We start from the raw sequence: 23937 nt of genomic DNA on the forward strand, positions 1-23937 counted from the left end.
CTTCTCAGAAGCAAGGCACATCCCCCCACCCCCACCCCGCCCCACTTTCTTTCTGAATCTTCCCAAAATTTAGAGTTAGGGCTGCAGCGGGGCGGGTACCCTCCTGGGCTCCAAAGAAAGGGCAGCTGAAACGTGGGAATGGATGCGAGGCGACTTGGACCACGGGGTAATTTGCAAGTCTGGTGGCTCCCCTCCTAGATTTTTCACCAGCCCCGAGGACGGAGCTAACAGTCCTGTGCGCTCTCTGCGGTGAGGTTTTGGGCACGTACCTTGGAAGAAGCTCGCGAGTTGACTGGGCGGGTGCTGCTGCAACAAAAGCTTCCTTGCCTAGCTGCCGCTTTGTGCAGGGAAATCCTCAGCATCTGAGTCTTAAAAACCGAGGCAGCACTGACGCTGGACCCTGACTCCTTCCTGGGGTAATTCACACTCATCCAGGACACACGAAATTGCTGGGGACGCCTGTCTAGCTCACCCGGAGATTCATTTCCAACACAGCACTTTACTTTTAACGCTTAATAACTACCTGTGCAAATGCCTCGTGTATGAAATGTTTCGCGTCAATTGTGGGCTCGTCTTTTTAAAAAATCCACAGGAAAATATTTTCACGTTTGCAGCCTTTCGGCCAACGGAAGCTAAACGACAATTAAAATTTGGATTTCTGTGCGTGTCTGGGTTGCTGACACATCCTTTGGTAGACAGAATTCTGCGGGGGAAGTGTAAACAGAAGTTCAAGGACAAAGTTCAAGGCATAATGTGAAATTCCTGACTGCAAAGGAACAGCTCGTTCATTTTTTTTCCCCTTTAAACTGAAATTGCAGACAGCAAATCGCAGCAGTTATATGGATTGCATTAGATACTTGGAAGGGAAGATGGCACCAATCCGTTTGGAAATATCAATATTCATGCACACCAGAAATTATATCCTCTGCGGCGACTTGAATTCAGGAAGACAAGGCTTAGCTGTCACCTTGAAAATGCGCTAGAGGGTATACAACCTTTGGCGCCTGGGTGGCTCAGCTGGTTAAATGTCTGACTTCGGCTCAGGTCGTGACCTCAGGGTTTTTGAGTTCGAGCCCTGCAGCAGCACAGAGCCCGCTTCAGATCCTCTGCCTCTCTCTCTCTGCCCCTCCCCTGCTTGTGCTCTTTCTCAAAAAATAAATAAGATTGGCAAACACAGCATTTTCTAAAAATGGGGTAGGGCAGCATAAAACGTTGGGCGAGCTCTGCCTGCAGCCAGCAGGAAGTAAGATCTGAGGAGGAGCGCACCCGGGGCCCTCCCGTGACCTGCCCGTGGCCGCAGTCACCATTACTAACCACTACTTGTTACGGAGACCCTGGTGGTGTGGGGTTCCTGGAGTCCAGGCGGTGCCGACCCCTCCCACACTGAGGTCTCAGCTTCGGGCCGACCTGGGGTCCACCTGGAGCTCTGCCACCTACAGCGATGACAGCCCACGCTGGGCCACCTCTGTCAAACGAGGAGATGATGACCACACACACCCCCCCTCCCCCCCCCCCCGGAGCCGGGCCTGCACCTGTCACGTGATCCTTTATGTCTGGCCCACGAAGCACAGTGGCCGGAGGGTGGTGAGGAGACAGCACCAGCTTCTGCTGGCATCCCTGGGCGAATGTCCCAGCATCTCACTATAGACAAGCGTGAGGACCGGGGCCAGTGGGCGGGGGTCTGGGTGTGCAAACGGGAGCGGGCACGAGGGGTGGGGGCACACGTCCAGGCACAGGAAATTCAGTTGAAGGGTGTGTGTGTGAGAGAGACAAGGCTTTCGGGGCAGGGCTGATGGCAGTCTCTCAGGCTAGTAGCCAGACTTGGGGTTCAGGAAACAAGGCCCATGTGGGAAAGGAGAACTGGGAAGAAGGGGTAGTTGGAAAGAACAGGCCCTCAGATGTCTCCCGGACACCTCACACTCACTGTGTCCAAACGTGACCCCACAGACACTTGTTCCTCCTCCTGGGTCCATCCTGTCACCAGGCCAGAGACCTGGGACTCAGGTACCCCTCCACCCCCTCAGCCAAGTGTCTAGTCTTCTGCGTGAACGTCTCTCCCAAACCCTCATCCGCTGTCCGGGTCCAGGCTCTGCCCCAGCTCTGACCGATGTCCCCTCCCTGACCTCCCTATTCAGGGATCTCTGTCCCTTCTGCACACGCTGTGTATTTCCTTCAGAGCATCCATCACAACTGGGAATGATCTGGTCACCCAGTCGCTTGTTTGCACCCTAGAGGGCAGGGTCCAGGACCATCACAGCCACTGCTGTGTCCCCCGCACTGGCCAGTAGCAGGCCAAGCACACACAGCGGGTCCCTGTCCCAGCGTCAGCCCCCTGCTGACCTACAGCAGCAGCCAGGAGCCGGTTAAAACAAAACAAAAACATAAAAAGAAACTACCATTCTTTTCCTTAATAAAAATAACACATTACATGCAAGTAAAGTACTCAAACTATACAGTTGAAAGTCAGAAGTCCTGATCCTTAGGCCCGCCCCAGTGGCCCCCTAGATCTCGCCCTAACTAGCCTTTTTTTCTGCTGGCATCATGGCCCTGATATCTGATAACAAGCGTACTTTGCTCACCTCTATTTCTGAATTTTTCAACTGGAAATTCACTGCTATTTACGCATTGTCTATTGACCACCCCTCCCCCCCAGCCCAAGTATAAAAGATGAGACCTTTGTCTCCACGTACCTGTCCTTCCTCCGTCCCCTGTCTCTCCATTTTTACAGATGATCTGTATCTGCTTCTTGTACTATATGCTTATCACTGTCTCCCTCCTTTCGAGCTCCCCTCCCCACCCCCAGGCCAGATCATTCTTCCACGTTCTCCAGGTTTGACCCACAGGTTGTTCAGTGGTTACAGCAGAACCCTCTGTACTCTGTGCCAAGTCAGAAAAGTGAAAATAAACAGCATATACCATGTGACAATCGCGGACACACTGTCCAGTGGGATGTGCTTAATCTAGAGAGGGGTCCCCCTGGTGGGCTATGTCACGAAGGGGGCCACCCGGAGGAGACGGTCTCAGCAGCGAGGTCGGATGGCATCTCTACTCTGACATTCCATCAAGCCCCTTAGAATTCCACCCCGTGTCAGTCAGCTCTCAGCTGGACAACGATTTTCTAGAACAACTAGGTCTTCCCTCACACGGTATTTCCAAAACCGCTGGTCTTGTCCCATTAGTGGGTCATGGAATCTAATTTGGTCGCAGAGACCGGCATGAAAAATATGATCATGAATATGATAGGAACCATCAGATGGCCCTTGAGGGCATTCCGCTTTAGAGAAGTAAGTCAGAGAAAGGCCAATACCACACAATTTCACTTCCCAAACTCATGGATACAACGTCCCCCACTCCTGCCAGCATATAACAGAAAACATCAAAGGCGATCTTAAGTAGTCAGGACAAGTACTGTCTCACAAAACTTTTTAAGTAGGCTTCTTGCCCGACGCGGAGCCCAACGTGGGGCTTGAACTCATGATCCTGAGATCAAGACCTGAGCTGAGATCAAGAGTCAGACGCTAAATCAACTGAGCCACCCGGGAGCCCTTGTCTCACAAAACTTTTGTTCTTGTTTTGTATGTGACTCTGTATGTAACTGGAACAGTCAAAATGTTGAAAGCCATTGTCCCAGATTTTGGTTGGAATTCCAATGAGTCTACAGATCATTTTCAAGACAGTGACATCTTCCCAATGTTGAGTCTTTCAATCCATAAATGTAGTATCTGTCTCCATTTCATCTAACTTTCCCTGCAAATCTTTTTGATTATATTTATTCCCAGGCATTTATTTTTTTTGTTATTATCCATGGTATTTTCTTTTTACTTATTATTTTACTCATGGTATTTTAAATTCCATTTTCACTTTGGTTGGGGCTGGTACATAGAAATACAACTGTTATGTACATGATTTTTTTTTTAATCTGGTGACCTCACTACATTCATTTTTTTTCCCTTTTTAACGAAATATAACTTACATAAAATACACAAACAGTAAGTGTAGGGCATGATGATTGAAAAATTTTTTAAAGTTTTTTTTTTTTTTTTTAAGTAATCTCTACACCCAATGTGGGGCTTGAACTCACGACCCTGTGATCAAGGATCCTATGCTCTACTGACCAAGCCAGCCAGCCATAAGCGGGATAATTTTTTTTTTAATGTTTATTTATTTTTGAGAGAGAAAGAGACAGAGTGCAAGCAGGGGAGGAGTGGAGAGAGAGGGTGACACAGAATCTGAAGCAGGCTGCAGGCTCCAGGCTCCCAGCTGGGGCTTGAACCCAGGAACCGTGAGATCGTGACCTGAGCTGAAGTCAGACGCTTAAAACTGACTGACCCACCCAGGTGCCCCAAGCGGGATAATTTTTTAATATGTAAGCACCATGCAGATTAAGATCTAGAATATTCCTGTACTCCAACAGGCTCCCACCCTCAAGCCGGCTCTCTGCCAGTCAGTACCCCCCAAAACCGCTATTCTGACCTCCCGTGGTAGATGCTATCCCTATACTAAGTCCCTTTCTGATTTCATCGTAAATCGTTTGTACTCTCTATTCTGCCTTCTTTCACTCTGTATTACGCCTGTGAAATCTACACATCACCATGCGTTTCAGTGGCCCCCCTGGTTTATCGCTGAGTAGTCTTCCACTGTGTGGATGGACCAGTCGGGCCATCCACACCCTGCCTGCCCATGGGCATGTAGAGTGCAGACAGTAGCAGGTTTCCCAGCAGTGAAAACGGCTGAGTCACAGGACACTGCCTCACCCAGGAGACAGAAAACGGGGAGGCAGGGCTCCTCACCCATCAGCTGATGTACTCACACAGCCTGGGAGAGCAGCCAGGGCTGGGGCCCTGCAACTGAGGCTGTCCCTGGGGTGTGATAAGGGCCACGGCTCACTGTCTTCAGTGGGTTCCTTTGCTGCTGTCTCTGGATAAGTTCTAGAGGGTCCGGGGGACTGCCTTTTTTTTTAAATTTTAATTCATATGGGATGTCTTATTAGCTATTTTCTCTTATCATGCCTAGAATCATGATTGATGATGCTCTCGAGGTCACCAATACATAAAAAGCTGAGAAAAGGTTTATCACAAAATGAAATGAAATGCTGGTAATGAACAAATGAATTTTAATAACGTGGAGAGGAACCAGCTCATTCAATAACATACAAACTACAGGACATGGCTCTTATTGGTATGTTCACTATGTACAGAGTGAAACACCATTTTTATTCTCTGATCACAGAAAATCTGAATATACTTTCTGCGTCCTTGAATTCTGATTGTATCTTTAGAAGACATAAACCTAAATTCTTTGGGGCGCCTGGGTGGCTCAGTCAGTTAAGCGTCCGACTTCGGCTCACGTCATGATCTCACAGTTTATGAGTTCGAGCCCCACGCTGGGCTCTGTGCTGACGGCTCAGAGCCTGGAGCCTGCTTCGGATTCTGTGTCTCCCTCTCTCTCTGCCCCTTCCCTACTCGGGTTCTGTCTCTCTCTGTCTCTCAAAACTAAATAAAACATTAAAAAAATTTTTTTTTAATGCACTATTATACTAGCTCAGCTTCGTGACTTTTTTTAAAAGTTTATTTATTTTTCAGAGAGAGACAGCACAAGCAGGGGAGGGGCAGAGAGAGAGGGAGACAGAGAATCAACTCCAAGCAGGCTCTGTGCTGACAACGCGAAGCCCAATGCAAGGCTCAAACTCGAGAACCGTGAGATCGTGACCTGAGTCGAAACCAAGAGTCGGACGCTTAACCAACTGCACCACCCAGGCGCCCCTCGGCTCCGGGACTTTTTACATTTGTATGTGTCAGTGGTTCTCAGCTAGGGACGATTTTGCCAGTGGTACCTCACAAGTTTTGACAACCAAAAATATCTCCAGGCATTGCCAACATCCAAGGGAAGGAGCAGTGCGAGGCTTTTTCCCATATGGATATGGAATTGCACCATTTACCGAATGACCATCCTTCCCCCACTGAGCTGCAGGACTCCTTTTGCTGGAAACCCACTTGTTTGTGTCGGTCTCATTTTACCCAATCCATTCTGTCCCATTGCTCTATTTGTCTATCCCATTGCTCTATTTGTCGTACCAGTACGACTCTGTGTTAATTACTGTAGCTTTCCGGTAAGTCTTGAAATCTGATAGTGTAAACCTTCAAACTTAGTTCCTCCTGAAAATTTTCTATCCCAGGATCTCTAACTTTCCTATAAATTTTAGAATCAACTTGTTTCAAACAACAAAACACGTGTTAGGGTGTTTACCAGGATTACACTGAATCTACAGTTCAATTTGGAGAGCCTTAAAAACAAGGTTACTGAGTCTTCCAGTCCATGAAGAAAGTAGTATGTTTGTTTGCTTTCGTAAATATTTTATTTTTAAGTGCTCTCTACGCTATCATGGGGCTTGAACTCACAACCCTGAGATCAAGAGTCACATGCTCTACCGACTGAGCCAGCCAGGTGCCCCTTATGTAGGCATATATATATGTATGTGTGTATATGTGAATATATACATATATGTACGTATTTTTGCCTTTTCACACTAGCTATAACATCCAACATTATGTTGACTGGAAGAGGTGATACCTGTCTTATTCAAAACATTGGGGGAAGTGTTCATTTTAAGTTTTAAGTATAAATTTGGTGTTAAAAAATTGAATTCTTTTGATGATATAAACTTTGTCAGATTAAGGAAGTTCCTTTCTATTCATAGTTTTTGGAGTGCTTTTATCATGATAGGTGTTGAATTTTATCAAATGCTTTCCCTGTATAATATGATCATATGGTTCTTCTCCTTTCTACCATTCCTAAGCTGAATTACATTGCTTTTCAAATGCTAAACCAACCTTCCGGTCTTAGAAAAAATCCCAATAGGTCGTGATTTATTATCCATCTTACGTATTGCTGGATTCTATTTGCTAATATTTTTGTTTAGGATATTGGAATCCATGTTCACAAGAGATCTTGGCCTAAAGTTTTCCTTTCTTGTAACAGCTTTATTAGGTTTTTGGTATTAGTATTCTACTTGACTCATTAAATAAGGAAGTGTTCCCACTTTCTTTATTATTTATTAGAGTTTAGATAATGGTATTATTTCTTTCTTAAATGTTTGGAAAAATTTACCAGCAAAGTCATTTGCTTTATGGGAAGGTTTTTAATTATGGATTTGATGTCTCTAACAGATTCAGGACTATTCAGATTTTCTATTTCTTCATGTGTCAATATTGTCAAATTGTGTTTTCTCAAGGAAACTGTCCATTTCTTCTGCATTGTTAAATTTATTGGCTAAGGTCGATCAGTATCCTCTTATCATCCTATAGTTAGGATCTGTACTGATGCCTCCTCTTTCTTTCCTTTTAATGGAAATTTGTGTGTTTTCCCTTGAGTAGTAGTAACCTTTTCAAAGAACCATCTTTTGATTTTGTTGCTTTTCTCTGCTACATGTCTGCTAACTCCTAGTTGTCCTCAGGATGCAGCTAAGGTGTTTGCTTCGCAGGACTTGCCTCCTGGGTTTCTACACCCCAGCCCTGATCAATCTTGGGTGCTACTGGTGAAAGATCCTTCTTCCCCACTGGATCATGAGTTCTGCAAGGGCTGGGCTCACGGTTATTTTGCTCACCCTTCCATCTCCGCCAGGGATACTATTCCCTCACTCCTCCTTTCTTACCTCACCCCAATTCATCTTTTAGGTCTCAGCTGGAATGTCCCTTCCTCCCAGAAGCCCTCCCTGATCCCTAGGCCGGGTCAGACATATCCTCTAGATTCCTCAACCTCCCTGGGCAACCCTCATCACAACACTGTTTATTCTGGGTTGAATGGTTTTTAAAGTATGATGGTGCTTCTTGGAGTGGCTGGGTGGCTCCGTCGGTTAAGCGTCTGACCTCAGCTCAGGTCATGATATCACAGTTTGTGAGTTTGAGCCTCACATTGGATTCTCTGCTATCAGCACAGAGCCTGCTTCGGATCTTCTGTTCCCCTCTCCCTGCCCCACCCTTGCTCACACTTGTGCTCTCTCTCTCTCTCAAAAATAAACATTACATTAAAAATAAATAAATAAACTATGATGGTCCTTTTTTTTTTTTTTTTTTTTTTTTTGATGGTCCTTCTTAAAATGGTTGTAGAAATATGTTTCAACTAGCCTTGTGTATCTTGAGGCCTCTGGCAAGTTCTCCCTTCTCCATGGGTAACTCATTTGTCACTGCCTGGAAACTGGATTGTGAGCTCCTTAAGGGCAGGCAGGTTCCCAGAAATACCCAGCCCAGGACTTGGCATCAAGAAGGCACAAGGCAATGTTTAATGAATGGATGAACAGCTCATCCTTCCTTGAAGTTTCCTCAAATTTACTGTACATAATGCCGCTACGAGTGTTCAAATTTTGCCAAAACATTCTTGTCTGTTACTGATTTTATACTTTTACTGAAGTTTGAGGTTTAGCCTGTCTCCAAAGAATCAAAAGAATGCTGCTTTTCCCAAGGGGGAGACAATTTAACACGTTGCTTTAGCGACAGAAAAGGCAATACTTGCCTAACCTATTCATCAGCCCTTAGTCACCCTGCCGGGACTTTAACACCACGCTGTGTTGTTGTACTCTGCTTTCATTTCTTGCTTGTGCACCAGATAAAGAAGGACAGAGGCCACGTTGGGCCATCTCGCTGTGGGCAAAGGAGTGCTCTTCCCTAAGCCTTAGTTCATCTTCAAACTGAGGACCCTTTCACCTGTGGACAGTATTGCCGAAATAACTAAATGAGATCATGCAAAAACCTGTCAGTTCAGGGCTGGGCTTAATAAATGGCAGGAAGGCCTTTGGGGTCATGCAGATCTAGATTCAAATCTCAGCTCTCTCACTTTCTGAGCCTGGGTTCCCTCATCAGTAAACTGGGGACCAAACTACCCAACTGACAGCGGGGGGAGAATGGCAATGAGAGACTAAGTGAGAAATTGCTCGATTCAGTAAATGTCAATCTAGCATCCTCTTCCTGACTCCTGTTTGGAATTTTATTCCTGGAAATGTGTCCTACCCGCTGGTCTCAGCTCTGCCCTTGGGCTACATAAAATAGTGTTCTGTCTCCTCACTGGTCTCTGTGTCCTGGTTCTTTTTTTTTTTTTTTTTTTTTTTTCCCCCTCCAGGCCTTGAACTCAAATGCTGAGATCAAAACCTGAACTGAGATCAAGAGTCGGACGCTCAACCAACTGAGCCATCCAGGAGCCCCTCTGGGTCCTAGTCTTTTTCCCTTTGATCTGTCCTCCATACCACAGAGTATCTCAGCTCAGATATGCCCTCCTCCACGGAGCCTGCCCTGACTCCCAGACCCCTGGGTTCCCTGCCAAACAAAGCTCCGACCACTCTGGGTAACCACGGTGTGCCGATGAACCTATCTCCCCAGTGGGACCGTGAGCCCGGTGAGGGCCGGGCTGGGGGCTGACCCCATCGCTGCAGTGGCCCCAGCCCTGGGTAGGACACAGAGCAGGCATTCAACGAGAGGGCTGATCTGTGGAAGTCCTCGGGAGGTAGCCATGGACCCTAGGCATGGCTCCCTCTCACCCGGCTCCGCCCACGTCCCTCATGCTTTCTATCTCATCTGTCCCCTGACACGACGAGGCACTGCACTCTGGGAGGCGTCCGCTTCTCTTGGCCCTCGTTCCCCATCTGTCCCCTGCTAGATCCCTTTCCTTGGCCTCAGGGGCTACTTCTCAGGGCACTGCCGCCCGAGGCCCACTTCTCGCTCAACCATCACATCCACTCCCGGGGGCAACTCGGACCCTCACGACCCCAACTCGTGGGCTTGGATCTCTCTCCTCAGCCCCACGGCTCCAGGCCCTCGGGGCACCTCAGACTCCAGCACGACGGCGGACCAGCCCCTGGGAGTTTTCCAAGGGAGCGGAAGACTACCTCAGCCCAGTGAGTCCATTAGAAAGAAGCACTTGGCCACGGCTAACTATTGTGAAAGTGTTTTCCTAAGCACGGAACTGCAGGTGGCTGGTATGTAACTCTTTCCTCAGGAAACTGTGCAGCTGAGGACAAGGACTCCTCTTCCTCCGCAGTGGGGGCCAGGCGCCTCGGGAGCCTGCTGACAGGAGACAGGACTAAGCACCTCTTCCCCACGGCTGGAAACACGTCTGCGGGCACGCAACGGCTGCTGCCTCCTAAAGCAAAGGGAAAGTGCTCCTAGTGGGGGCCATCACTCAACTGCGAGCAAGGAAAGAGGCATCGAGAGCACCCTACCTACTAACTAGTACCCACCGCTATCAGCCTGGGGTGATGGAAGGGCCACCACAGGGACACTAAGTACCGAACTGCTAAATGTGACAGAGCTGGTGACGATTGTTAACTATTTGAGAGGGAAGCGGTTTTTTTAAATATGGGGGGAATAAAAGCACTACGTCCTTATTTCCATGTTAGGAGGTCAACGGGCAAGAAAAACCGGAAAATTTTAAAAAACTCAAAGTGTAAGCACCTCATTTGGAAATACGGTGACAGATACCAAAGTCAGCCGAAAGACTTAAAGCGGTCACCTGTGAGGGACAGGAATTGAGGTGGGAAAGGAAATGGCTGCATTCTCGTCTTCTTTTTTCTTTTTTTAGAGTTTATTTATTTAAGTAATCTCTACACCCAACATGGGGCCCGAACTCATGACCCCGAGATCAAGAGTTGCACGCTCTTCAGACTGAGCCAGCCAGGCGCCCCTGTGGTTTTTACTTTTTATCATGAATCACAGATGTATTTGACTCTTTTAAACTAAGTACTTGTTCTCCTTTGACAACATTAGTAATTAAAGTGATTTCTAAAACAGAAACACATTTCAAAAACCTGCCCAAGCCAAACATTCCATCCAAAAGCAACAGAATACACATTCTTCCCAGGGCGCCTGGAGGGCTCAGTCGGTGCAGCATGTGGCTCTCGATCTCGGGGTTGTGGGTTTGAGCCCCAGGTTGGGCAGAGAGACTAGTTTAAAAATAAAATTTAAAAACAATGCACATTCTTTTCAAGTGCACATGGAACATTCTCCATCACATCCACCTCCAGGGGCAACTTGAACACTTCCTATGACCCTCAAGATCATACATTAGGCCGCAAAACAAGTTTTAACAAATTTTAGAAGACTGAAATCATACCAAGCATCTTTTCTTCTCTTTTAATTTTTTTTAAAAATTTATTTATTTTTGAGAGACAGAAAGCAAGTGAGGGAGGGGCAGAGAGAGAGGGAGACCCAGAATCTGGAGCAGGCTCCAGGCTCCAGGCTGTCAGCACAGAGCCCGATGTGGGGCTTGAACGCACAGACCGCGAGATCATGACCTGAGCCGAAGTTGGACGCTCAACCGACTGAGCCACCCGGGCGCCCCCCATCAAGCATCTTTTCTGACCACGATGGTGTAAAACTAGAAATCGATTACAAGAAGAAAACTGAGAAATTCATAAATATGTCAACATTAAATAACCAACAACCCAATAAAGCAATCAAAAAAAGAAATGAAAAATACCGTGAGACAAGCAAAAATGGAAATACAACGTCCCAAAACTTAGGGGACGCAGCAAAGCAGTTCTAAGAGGAAAGTACACAGGGATAAACGCCTACAGCAAGAAAGAAGAAAATTTTCAAATCGACAACCGAAGTTCATACCTCAAGGAACTAGAAAAAGTGCAGAGCCCAAAGTCAGTAGGAGGAAGGTAACGGCAGAGATCAGAACACAAATCAATGAAATTGAGGCTAACAAGGCAATATGAAAGACAAGTGAAAACCAAGAGCCGGCTCTTTGAGAAGATAAACCAAACTGAAAAACTTTTGGCAAGACTCACCAAGAAAAAAAAGAGCAAACACAAAATCAGACCCGAAAGGGGAGATGTTACAGCTGACACCACAGAAATACAAAGGCTAAGAGATGACTCCAAACAATTACGTGTCAACCAACAGAACGAACTGAAATGGATAAAGTCCTAGAAACATACAACCTTCCAATACTGAAACATGAAGAAACAGAAAATCTGAATAGAATGATCATCGGTAAGGAGACTGAATTCAGTCATCAGAAAACCTCTCAACAGGGACGCCTGGGGGGCTCAGTCGGTCAAGTGTCTGACTTTGGCTCAGGTCATGATCTTGCGGTCTTTGAGTTCGAGTCCTGCATCAGGCTCTGTGCTGACAGCTCAGAGCCTGGAGCCTGCTTCGGATTCTGTGTCTCCTTCTCTCTCTCTCTCCCTCTCTCTCTCTCTCTGCCCCTCCCCCTCTCATGCTCTGTCTCTGTCTCTCTCTTAAAAATAAATAAACATTAAATAATTACTAAAAAACCCTCTCAACAAACAAAAGGACAAGAAATAACAAGGGTTGGCGAGGATGTGGAGAAAAGGGAATCCTTGTGCACTGTTGGTGGGAATATAAATGGGCCACTGTGGAAAGCAGTATGAAGGTTCCTCAAAAAATTAAAAATAGAGCTACCAAATTAAAAGTAGGCATCTGGGTGGCTCAGTTGGTTAAACGTCCGACTTTGGCTCCGGTCTTGATCTCATGGTTTGTGAGTTTGAGCCCCACATCAGGCTCTGTGCTGACAGTGCAGAACCTGCCTGGGATTCTCTCTCTCCCTCTCTCTGCCCCTCCCTCACTTGTTCTCTCTCTCTCTCTCTCTCTCAATAAATTAACTTAAAAAAAAAATAGAAATACCATATGATCCAGCAATTCCAGTTCTGGAAAACAAAAATACCAATTCTAAAACATATATGCACCCCTGTGTTCACTGCAGGATAATTTAAAATAGCCAAGATATAGAAACCATCTAAGTGTCCATCGACAGATGAATGGATAAAGAAAATATTGAAAGTGTGGTATATATGGACAACAGAATAAGATTCAGCCACAAAAAAGAATGAAATCGCCATCTGCAACAACATGGACGCTCCTTGAGGGCATTACACGACGTGAAATACATCAGAGAGAGACAAGTACTATATGATCTTACATTACACGACGTGAAATACATCAGAGAGAGACAAGTACTATATGATCTTACATTACACGACGTGAAATACATCACAGAGAGACAAGTACTATATGATCTTACATGTACGTGGAATAAAGCCAAAACAACAACAACAACAACAACAAGTTCACAGACACAGAGAACAGACTGGTAGTTGCCAGAAGTGGAGGGCAGCCGGGAGGCCAATGGGTGGAGAGAGTTAAAAGGAACAAAGTTTCAGCTATAAAAGAAACAAGTCACGAGGATGTAACCTACAGCATGGGGACTACAGTTAATACTGCTGTGCTGCAAATCTGCAAGTTACTTAGAGAGTAAATCTTAAAAGTTCTCATCATAAGAAAAAAATAAGTTTTTATCATAAGAAAAGAACTCTATAACTATATACGGTAATATACATATTAACTATACTGTGGTGACCATTTTGCAACACAAATATCACATCATCATGTCTTATACATGAAACTAATGTAATGTTGAATGTCAATTACACCTCCAAGTGAAACAAAACAAGACAGAACAACTTGTCCAAGCCAGAAATGTAAGCACCGCCTTTGGGTTTCCAGGCCTCCGCCCTGGCCCAGCCACCTCCCGGATCTCTGGTCCCATCCTCATGCACGTTCCATACCTGAAGCTGAATATCGAATCAAGGTACTCTCCTGCTTAAAATCCTTCACTGGCTTCTACGGACTCTAAAATAAGGTCCAGACTCCTTAACAGACCTAAAGGTTCCCTATGCTCAGCATATTTTTTACTTCCAGTCCTCAATACATGTGGAAGAACTTTCAGTGTTCAAAACAAATTTAAATGCGTGCTCCTTTAGCCCAGGGCTCAGTTCAGAGGCCTCGCCTCCAGGAAGCCCTCCCTGATCCCCAGGCTAGGTCAGGTGCCCCTCTGGGCTCTCCCAGCCCAGCTACGCTCACTTGGGGCCATCACTGTCAAGGGACGAGTCTGTCTCTGTCTCCTCCAACAGACTTGGAATCCTAGGACAGCGGGACGGGGCTGTCTGGTTGTTGCTGTGTCCCCAGTGCTGTCCAGCACAAAATTGGACCCAGAGCGAGTACTCAGAAGGTTTGGAGAATGAAAAAAATAAATGACGGAAACACACCCCAAATTAACTTTTGGTTATTAGCAAGCACTGGTAAATAGGGTGCATGCACTCTCCCCTTCTCTCTCTTACCTATATTTAAAATTTTTTCTACAATAAACATGGATTGCTCCTCTATTTTTATTTATTTTTTTAAAGTTTATTTATTTTGAGAGAGGGAGAGAGACAGCATGTGCACGCAACAGGGCAGGGGCAGAGAGAGAGAGAGAGAGAGAGAGAGAGCGCGAGCATGCACAAGCAGGGGAGGGGCAGAGAGACTCCCAAGCAGGCTCCACACTATCAGCACAGAGCCTGATGCAGGGCTTGGACACACAAACCATGAGATCATGACCTGAGCCAAAGTCAGGTCTCGAATTCAAAGCTTAACCAACTAAGCCACCCAGGCACCCAATTCTCTAGTTTTAGAAATTAGGAAACAAGGGGTGCCAGGGCGGTTCAGTCAGTTAAGCATCTGACTCTTGATTTCAGCTCAGGTCATGATCTCATGGTTTGTGGGGTCGAGCCCCATGTCGGGCTCGGCGCTGACAGCGCGAGGCCTGCTTGGGATTCTCTGTCTCTCTGCCCCTCCCCTGCTTGTGCTCTCTCTCAAAAAAGAAATAAACTTTAGAACAATTAGGAAAAAAACCACCAATTGCACATCCTTGGAACCACGGTTCTGATTCTAGGAATTTATCATCTCTTCTCTAAGAAAGAAGTATGGACTTACAGTAAGTATAGAAAGGTACCAGAAAAACACACCCCTGACCCCATCATGTGTGGCCTACTTAGCAATGAGCTTCCTTCAACCTCTAGGCGAGGGATCGGCTCTGTGCTCAGCCGTGAGTGGGGGGCGGGGGGGGTGCAGCCTGAGCCCCCACCACCCCTGAGATGTTGACCTACAGCACTGACGGGCCTGGGGGGTAGGGGGGAGTTTACGGGTAACTTGTAGGGTGAGGCCTATGAGTGATGCATGGCACCATCTGGTGACCCAAAGGATTTACGGCCACGTGACAAGATCACTTTGAATAATCCTCATGGGGCCGATGGGTCCTTGGGATGTTAATCAGGAAGTATCTCAGTTGGGATCCGAGCTGCCTCTGGATCTCTATCAGGAAGCTTTGCAGACGGGCGTGGGCCAGCACGGCACTGGGGCCCTCTGCCAGAGCCGGGGTCACGGAGCCAAGGACCCGCTCCAGCTGGAGAAGCTGGTTCCTCAGCTCAGCTGGTAGGTAGGACTTTGTGCTCACCTGGGAACCCCTGTCCCCAGCCCTCCCTCCCCTCTCCCTTGAAGCCCTCTGCCTCCTGCTGTGGCCATTCTCTGATGACCCATGCCACCCCCCTGCCCTCTGTGAGCCTAGAACCCAAAGGTGAGTATCGGGGTTAGGAGGCTGGATCCCCAGTAGATCCTGAGGAGAGGTGAACACGTGAGGTCGGGGCGGTGGGGGGCGGGGGGGGGGGGCGTACAATGGTCTGAGCACGAGTTGTTTTTTTTCCTTTTTTAAATTTAGTTATTTACTTTGGAGACTCAAGAGTACAACCACAGATGGAGAAACATCAACCCTTTGAAGGTTTAAGCAAACACTTTCTGTGTGTGTCTAATGTGAGTCCACACCAAAAGAATCAACCAGATGCTCTCAGCAGCAGGTCTTTTTTTTAATAATTTTTTATTTTTTATTTTTTTTATCCTCAAGTGAGTTAACATGCGGTGTAGTCTTGGCTTCGGGAGTAGAAACCGGTGATTCATCGTTTACATAGGACACCCAGTGCTCATCCCAACAAGTGCCCTCTTTCATGGCCGTCACCCATCGTCCCCACCCCCAGCAACCCTCAGTTTGTTCTCTGCATTTAAGAGGCTTTCGTGGTTTGCCTCCCTCTCTGCTTTTATCTTGTTTTTGCTTCCCTTCCCCTATGATCATCTGTTAAGTTTCTCAAACTCTCCATAGGAGTGAAATCATGTGATATCTTTCTCTGACTTATTTCGCTTAGCATGAGACCCTGCAGTTCCATCCACGTGGTTGCAAATGGCAAGATTTCATTCTTTTTCGTCACCGAGTAGTATTCCATTATATACATATACACCACATCTTAATCTATTCATCAGCTGATGGACATTTGGGCTCTTTCCATCCTTTGGCTGTTGTTGATAGCGTTGCTATAAACATTAGGGTGCATGTGCCCCTTCGAATCGCCACTCCTGTATCCTTTGGATAAATTCCTAGTGGTGCAATTGCTGGGTCACAGGGTAGTTCTATTTTTAATTTTTTGAGGAACCTCCACACTGCCTTCCAGAACGGCCGCACCAGTTCGCGTTTCCATCAACAGTGCAAGAGGGTTCTCCTTTCTCCACATCCTTGCCAACATTTGTTATTTCCCGAGTTGTTAATTTTAGCCACCCTGACCGGTGTGAGGTGATATTCAATGTGGTTTGGATTCGCCTTTCCCTGATGATGAGTGATGTTGAGCATCTTTTCATGTGTCTGTTGGCCATCTGGAGGTCTTCTTTGGAAAAGTGTCTATTCATGTCGTCTGCCCATTTCTTCACTGGATTATTTGGTTTTTTGGGGGGTGTTGACTTCGGTAAGTTCTTTATGGACTTTTGATACTAACTCTTTACCCGATATGTCATTTGCCAAGTATCTTCTCCCATTCCATCGGTTGCCTTTTAATTTTGCTGATGAGCATGAGTTTTGAAACTGCAGGTCTATGACCACAGGTTGTAAAACTGATCTTGTGTGTGATGAGCAGCATCTCTTCAGACAGAAAAAAAAAAAAAACAACAAACAACTTTCATACTGTATAATTCCAATTATATAAACTTCTGGAAAATGCAAACTAATCTCTAGCAGATGAGTGGCTGCCAGGGATCGGGGTGGGGGGAGGGATTACAAGGGGCAAAGGAATACCCTGGGGGTGGCGGGTATGTTCACTCTCTAGAGTGTGGTGACAGTTTCATGAGGATGCACGTCGACCAAAACTTAACAAACTGTACACGTTAAATATGTGTGGTTTACTGTACGTCGGTTATACCTCAATAAAGCCATAAACAAACAAAAGAAACAGAAGAGGATAGAACAGAACAGGGTAGACGAAGCCAGCCAAGAAGGAAGAGGAGTTGGTGTTGGCCGGGGGTGAAGAGCAGTTCCCAGAAGGGGGATGAGAGCTGCACTTGACCCTGTTTGAGGAAACTACCCCAGGAGTTTGGAAAGCAGGAACTTTTTTTTTTTTTTTTATTTAAAAAAAAAATTTTTTTTTTAAATTTTTTTTACATTTATTTATTTTTGAGACAGAGAGAGACAGAGCATGAACGGGGGAGGGTCAGAGAGAGAGGAAGACACAGAATCTGAAACAGGCTCCAGGCTCTGAGTTGTCAGCACAGAGCCTGACGCGGGGCTCGAACTCACAGACTGCGAGATCATGACCTGAGCCGAAGTCGGACACCCAACCGACTGAGCCACCCAGGCGCCCCGAAAGCAGGAACTTTTGAGGAATGCGCTAACCACGCTGCCTCTAGGCTTTCCAGCCTGCTCTCACAACCTACAGACCCTGGACTTGAGCCATGGCTCCGGCTGGGCTTGCGACTGCCCTCTGCGGACCGGCCGCGCCCGTGAGCCAGTTCCTCCATGTGCCCTTCGCCCCTGCCTGGTGGAGATTTTGTGCAATTCAGTGGTTTTCGTCAACCGACAGGCTCTTCCAGTTTGTCTGAAGTCAAGGGGAGGTTTCCAGCAACCAAGGGACCAAGGTCCCATCAGCAACCGAGGACCTCTCCCCTTGGGTCCCAAGTGGGGTTTCCTCTACTTCCAACCCAAGGTTTTACATACATCTTCCTCTCCCTCGAGCTGATTTGTGGCCCTAACTGCGTAAATGTAGGACGGACCTGTCACCCCTAGATTCTCTGATGGTTTAGTATGTTGCATACCCTTCAAGTGATACATTTTAGCTCCACATTTCAGAAACTTTGACATTAAGGCTAGCATATACTTAGGCTCAGCATATAAGGGCGAAATGTGGCTCTGCTCAATAAAACAGGAAACTATTAAACAAAAGGAAGAGCTGAACTTGAGCGAGGAGGGGAGGGGGATCCTAGGGCAGCCCAGGGTGAGCTGTTTCTGGCCCCAGGCGAGGTGCTGGTGATCCACCAGGAGGCCTGGAGACAGCGTGGCCTGGGCCCCAAGGACGGCATGCGGGGCTCCTGTGGGCGGCTCCCAGCGGGCTGCCCAACTGAGATGAAGGAGCTCCTGGTCATTCCCAAGGGCAATACCAAGTCAGAATATGACGGCTGCAGGAAATACAACAGGAAGAACTGCTGGGCCCCGGGAAGCATCCTCCCCTACCCCCCACGCCCCCTCTTTCCTCCTAAGCCTTCCACTTTTGAGGACTTGGGACAGGCCCGGTGGCTCTTTCTTTCCAAGAATCGAAATTATAGGCCATAGGTTCCCACAGAGTGCTCTTGGGTAGATCGCCTTGTAGTCTGCAAAACAGACCTAACTAGAGAAGCTTCCAGCCAGGGAAGATGAAGCATGCTGTTCTGGAACCCCTTACCCAGAATTCTTTGTGGCAGAGGAGATGCCCTTCTCTCAGCAGGTAAACGGGATGAGCTGAAGTTCCCAGGTTGCCGAGTTCACCCCAAGGTGGTGTAGGAACTTCTCTCTGTAGCTCCTCCTCCCTGGCAATTCTCCTGGGCCAAAGGCCTCTCCCTGGTCTTCCTCCTTGCACCTGAGAGGCAACAGGTCCAAGAGGGTAAAGTTGGGTATTCGAGGGTGTTCACCGCACCGAGGGTGAGGGCAGCGTGAAGCGAGGAGACAACCCAGCTGTTGGAAGTAGATGACTGCCATTTCTGCATGTGACAGTCCTCTGTGACTGGGCCTTCCTACACCACGAGGCTGAAATCCTTTGAAGGATACTTCACCAAGGTCCCCGCCACAAAGGTCCAGGATGTGTGAGAGGTGACCCATGAGACACATCATCCAGGATTTGTAAGATGGAAGGAGAAAGGTAACCTGCCCCCTACCCCCAACTGTTACTTCTGCTCACTTCTGTTGGCAAGGGTGGACTGGGGACATCGGAGTCTCCCAGGTCAATTTCCAGGGTCCTATCACCAACATCGTGGATGTCATGGCTTTTTGGGCTCTGGATGGCATTAAGTTGATGTGTTCTTCAATGCAACATTTATGTGGGCAGCCTCCAAGGCAGCAGTTCCCCTGGTGGGTCAGTCCTGCAGTGTCATTCCGGAGGTCCGGCCAAGAGCCAATTCATCCAGTCCTTCCAACGATTGTGCGCACCTCACTCTCTGTATTAAATTACACCCTGCCTAATTTATTTTGAAATGGATCAAAAATAAGATGGATCGGGGAGCCAGGGCGGCTCAGTCGGTTAAACATGTGACTCTTGATTTCAGCTCAGGTCAGGATCTCATGGTTCGTGAGGTCGAGCCCCACATTGGGGCTGTCAGCGCAGAGCCTGCTTGGGATTCTCTCCCTCCCTCTCTGCTCCTCTCCCCACCCTTCAAAATAAAGAAATAAATATTTAAAAAACGTAAGATGGATCAATGGATGGGTAGAAGGATGGGCCAGGGATCAAAGTGTGATAAAACAAGGATGCTAAAATGTTAGTGAGATTCTCTCACTCTCTATGAAGGTGTTCCAGTTTCAAATTCTTTCAATGTTGCCATATGGTTTGAACACATTCATAATAAAATGTCGAGGAGAGAAGCTTCTTCTTGGAAGAACCGGAATGTTTTCTTTTTCCCACAGGTGAACCCTGATGATGCAGGGACCTCAGAAATGATGAGAGAGCTTTCTATGGCAGATGGTGGAAAGGGGTCCTGACATAATAGGTGAACAGAGCAGTTGTTTTGGCCTCGGCTGGGTGCCCGGCTGGGTGCCCAGCGGTGTGGAGAAATCTTCCAGGGAACGGAGGCAGAACTGGGTGCAATGCTAAAGCTCCGCCTACCAATAGGGGCCTCAAGAGTTACTGGCCCCAGGTAGCCCGAGGTGAAGGTGGGAAGCGCTCCTCTGGGCTCCCTCGTGCAGAATATGCTGGTTTCCAGGCTGGGGTCACTGCAACACTCCCTCTCCAAGATTCACTTTCCTCCTTTATCAAGCGGTTTAATAATAATCCTCACCCACAGGGTTATGTGAGATCCAGTAAGACTGTGCCTGGCCCCATCCTAAGGTTTCAGTAAAGAGTGGCCATTGTTGTCGTTATAATTAGTCCCGGAGTGGGGCTGCTGAAGCTCCAAACGGAAAGCTTCCATGTGGTGTAGAGGAACACGACAGAAAACACACTGGGGTACGCTCCTGGAGGCCTGGGAGATGAGCAGTCCCCAGAGGGTCCCCTTTCCTCCGGGGACTGTGAAGACCACAGCCTGGAGACAGGCCAGGCCTGGACTCAGACACAATCTCCACTTCCTCCAAGAACACCGTTTCCTGCGCCAGCAGGATGACTGGTAAAACAGCCTCCAAGAAGAATGGACAGCTTTTCTTACAGCAGACTTCTTTTTTTTTTTTTTTTTAATGTTTATTTTTTGAGAGAGAGAGACAGAGAGTACGAGCACGAGCAGGGGAGGGGCACAGAGACCGTGGGAGATACAGAATCTGAAGCAGGCCCCAGGCTGAGCTGTCAGCACAGAGCCCGACACGGGACTCGAACTCACAGACCGCAAGATCATGACCTGAGCGGAAGTCGGACGCCCACTGACTGAGCCACCCAGGCGCCCCAGACTTCTAATTAATAAATGGAGAAGGAAGGAAGGAAACAGAAATCAACACCAGGCAAATACTACAATAAAAACTGTTGCAGAAAGATCCCCCTGAGGGTTGCTAAAATTAGTGAGCAAAAGTTTGAGAAGAAACAGAACATCTGCATAGTCAAAATATCTTCCCCAGGATATTTACTAACTCACAAAGGGAAAAAAGTAACACAGTGGACAAACCTAGCAGACACCACCTGAACCCCATGACCAAGGTCAATGTGACCAGAAATAAGACAAATTGATATCATGATGCCCTGATGTGGTGCACTGAGGAGGACACAGCATCGTTCCTGTGGCATCCTTGCCAAAAATGCAGACCCTCTTTCCAATCATGAGAAAGCATCAGACAAACTCAAATTGAAGGACAGTCTACAAAATAACTAATCAGTACTCTTCAAAAGGGTCGAGGTTCCGTAGCAACGTTTTTTTAGATACGTCTCCTGAGGCAAGGGAAAGAAAAGCAAAAATAAACTACTGGGACTCCATCAAAATAAAAAGCTTCTGCACAGCGAAAGAAACAATCAACAAAACTAAAAGGCAGCCCACAGAATGGGAGAAGATATCTGCAAATGATATATCCAATAAAGGGTTAGTATCCAAAATACATAAAGAACTTCTACAACTTGCCCTCCCTCAGGAGCTCACAGTGAGATCCTTCGAGCACACAGCAAGATGATGGCTGCCTACAACCTGAAGGGAAAGCTCTCATCAGACACCAACACCGTGGACACCTTGGTCTTGGATTTCCAGCTTCCCAAACTTGTGGCTACTAGGAAATTTTTAATTACATATATGCTTTCCAGTATATTCTTACTGGGCAACACTGCTGTAGAATGCCAAGTCTTAATTCTTTTTTTTTTTTTTTTTTTTTTTTAACGTTTATTTATTTTTGAGACAGAGAGAGACAGAGCATGAACGGGGGAGGGTCAGAGAGAGAGGGAGACACAGAACCCGAAACAGGCTCCAGGCTCTGAGCGGTCAGCACAGAGCCCGACGCGGGGCTCGAACTCACGGACCGCGAGATGGTGACCTGAGCCGAAGTCGGACGCTTAACCGACTGAGCCACCCAGGCGCCCCAGCCAAGTCTTAATTCTCAACCTAGTATTCTCTACATCCTACTTTTGAAAGGGAGAATGTCAGAAGGTGTCTCCTCCTATATTTGGAAGAGGACAAAGACTTCTAATCACTGAAGAAGATTCTCATCGTTGGAGAAGGCACTATTTGAGTCTGAATAACAAACCTTATTAAATAATTCTTATCTCCTGTTAGTTTCCACTATATAGTCACCTTCCCACAATTCAGTACCTCTGCAAGCTCCAATTCCCCCACTTTTCTAGTTACTTCTCCACAATTTATCGTCTTTTGTTAAAATTGTATATAAGCCTCCAGGTCTACCTGCTCCTTGGAGTTTTTCACTTCTATTCTGAGGAACTTCCTGTGTGCATATAAAATAAGTCTTTTATTCTGTTAAAAAACAAAACAGAAACCCTCAACAGCCAAAAACCAAATAATCCAATTTAAAAATGAGCAGAAGACATGGGCAGACATTTCTCCAAAGAAGACATACTGATGGCCAACAGACACATGAAAAGAGCTCGATACCACTTATCAGGGAAATGGAAATCATTTGTGCTGGTTTTATGGCTTTTCTGTAAATCTAAATTTAGTCTGAAGTAAAAAGATTAAAAAAGAAATAGGCTTGAGGCACCTGGGAGGCTTAGCCAGTTGAGGTTGAGCTTCTGACTTTTTTTTTTTTAATTTTGTTTTTAATGTTTGTTTATTTAAAAAAATTTTTTTTAATGTTTATTTATTTTTGAGACAGAGAGAGACAGAGCGTGAACAGGGGAGGGGCAGAGAGAGAGGGAGACACAGAATCTGAAACAGGCTCCAGGCTCTGAGCCGTCAGCCCAGAGCCCGACACGGGGCTCGAACCCACGAACAGCGAGATCGTGACCTGAGCAGAAGTCGGACGCTTAACCAACTGAACCACCTAGGCGCCTCGAGCTTCCGACTCTTGATTTCGGGTCAGGTCATGATCTCAGGGTTCGTGAGTTCGAGCCCCACGTCGGGTTCCGTACTGACGGTGCAGAACTTGCTTGGGATTCTCTCTCTCCCTCTCTCTCTGCCCCTCCCGCGCCCACATTCTCTCTCTCAAAATAAATAAACTTAAAAAAAAAAAGAAAGAAAGAAGAAATAGCCTCCAGGTGGCAAGACGTTGAGGACACGGACCCTGTCAAACTCGCTGCTGTCAGTGTAAATGTGTTGCACACACTCGAGTCAGTAATTGTGCTTGCGGGAACCGAAGCCAGATTTACCTGCACAGGTGGGAGAGGCTTGCCTGGCACGTCAGACCTACGGTATTATTTATACCAACAATAAAAAAAAAAAAGCTGGCAAAAACGCTACAAGACTACCTATGGCCTCAGAAATTACAGTCATTCTCTGAGCAGCTGAAGCACAGAGTGAGGACCTATTTCATGTGCTGACAGATACTCTCTCGGGGATAACGAGGTCACTGAGAAGCGGTGAGGTCTAGCACACTGTAGACTGTTTGCTACACTCACGGAGAAAAAAAAAAGAGGGGGTGCATATTAGCATTTGCTTGGAAATGCAGTTTTTGGTTTTCTTCCAGAAAGGCAGAAGGTAAGAGCGGTTGTCTCCATGGAGGGGAACAGGTGCCTAGAGAACGGAAGTTTGGAGGGTGACTTTACCCTACAGACTCTTTTGAACCTTAAGCCATGTGAACTTATTACCTTTTAAAAGACTGTTGTTAAAACAACAACAACAACAAACAAGCCATCCCCGCACCCAGGATCCCTGGTCAAGCCTGTTAGAGTGAACACTCTGCTTTCTCCTCGAGCCCACAAAAATGGCAGTCGGGTAGAAAGAGGCTAGAAGCCACCAGAACAGAAGGAACAGGAGGGAAGTGAAGAAGAGGGAACCCAGACACGCCTAGGGGACGCGGATGGCCGTGAGGTGACTGAGCCAGAAGGGAGGCCGACCTAGGCACCCATGGAGGGGTTGGGGGAGGCGACGAGAGGCAGCTGAATGGAGAGACTAGGACAGCAGGCACCAGTTCACTCTGAGAGTGGGGATAAGCTGAGGGACCCCCAGGACCCCTTGAACCTGATAGGAGACTTCAGAGGGT

The 23937-nt window shown here is 47.1% G+C and overlaps 1 protein-coding gene across 2 annotated transcripts in view; it reads right to left on the minus strand.

The window, feature by feature from the left end:
* The window catches only part of OPA3 (outer mitochondrial membrane lipid metabolism regulator OPA3), a 71503-nt gene that overhangs the window by 25006 nt on the left and 22560 nt on the right, over positions 1-23937 (minus strand). The window lies entirely within an intron of this gene.

Source organism: Panthera pardus, unplaced genomic scaffold (genome assembly GCF_024362965.1).
Source record: "Panthera pardus isolate Hobbes unplaced genomic scaffold, ASM2436296v1 HiC_scaffold_18, whole genome shotgun sequence".
NCBI classification, from domain to species: Eukaryota; Metazoa; Chordata; class Mammalia; order Carnivora; family Felidae; genus Panthera; species Panthera pardus.